Genomic DNA, 268 nt, shown 5'->3' on the forward strand with positions numbered 1-268 from the left:
GGTTCAAGACCAGCCTGGGGAACTTGGTGAGACCTCGTCTCTACAATAAAATAAAAAATAGCCGGGTGTGGTAGTGTGCGTCTGCAGTTCTGGCTTCTTGGAAGGCTGAGGTGGAAGGATCGCTGGAGCCCAGAAGGTCGATGCTGGAGTGGCCATGAGTATGCATACCACTGCACTCCAGCCTGGGCAAAGGAGTGAGACTCCAACTCAAAAATAATAATAATAATAATAATTAGCCAGGCATGGTGGTAGTTCCAGCTACTTGGAA

The sequence above is a fragment of the Carlito syrichta genome, unplaced genomic scaffold, assembly GCF_000164805.1.
Source record: "Carlito syrichta isolate Samal-C Ts95f unplaced genomic scaffold, Tarsius_syrichta-2.0.1 Scaffold313361, whole genome shotgun sequence".
In the NCBI taxonomy this organism is placed as follows: Eukaryota; Metazoa; Chordata; class Mammalia; order Primates; family Tarsiidae; genus Carlito; species Carlito syrichta.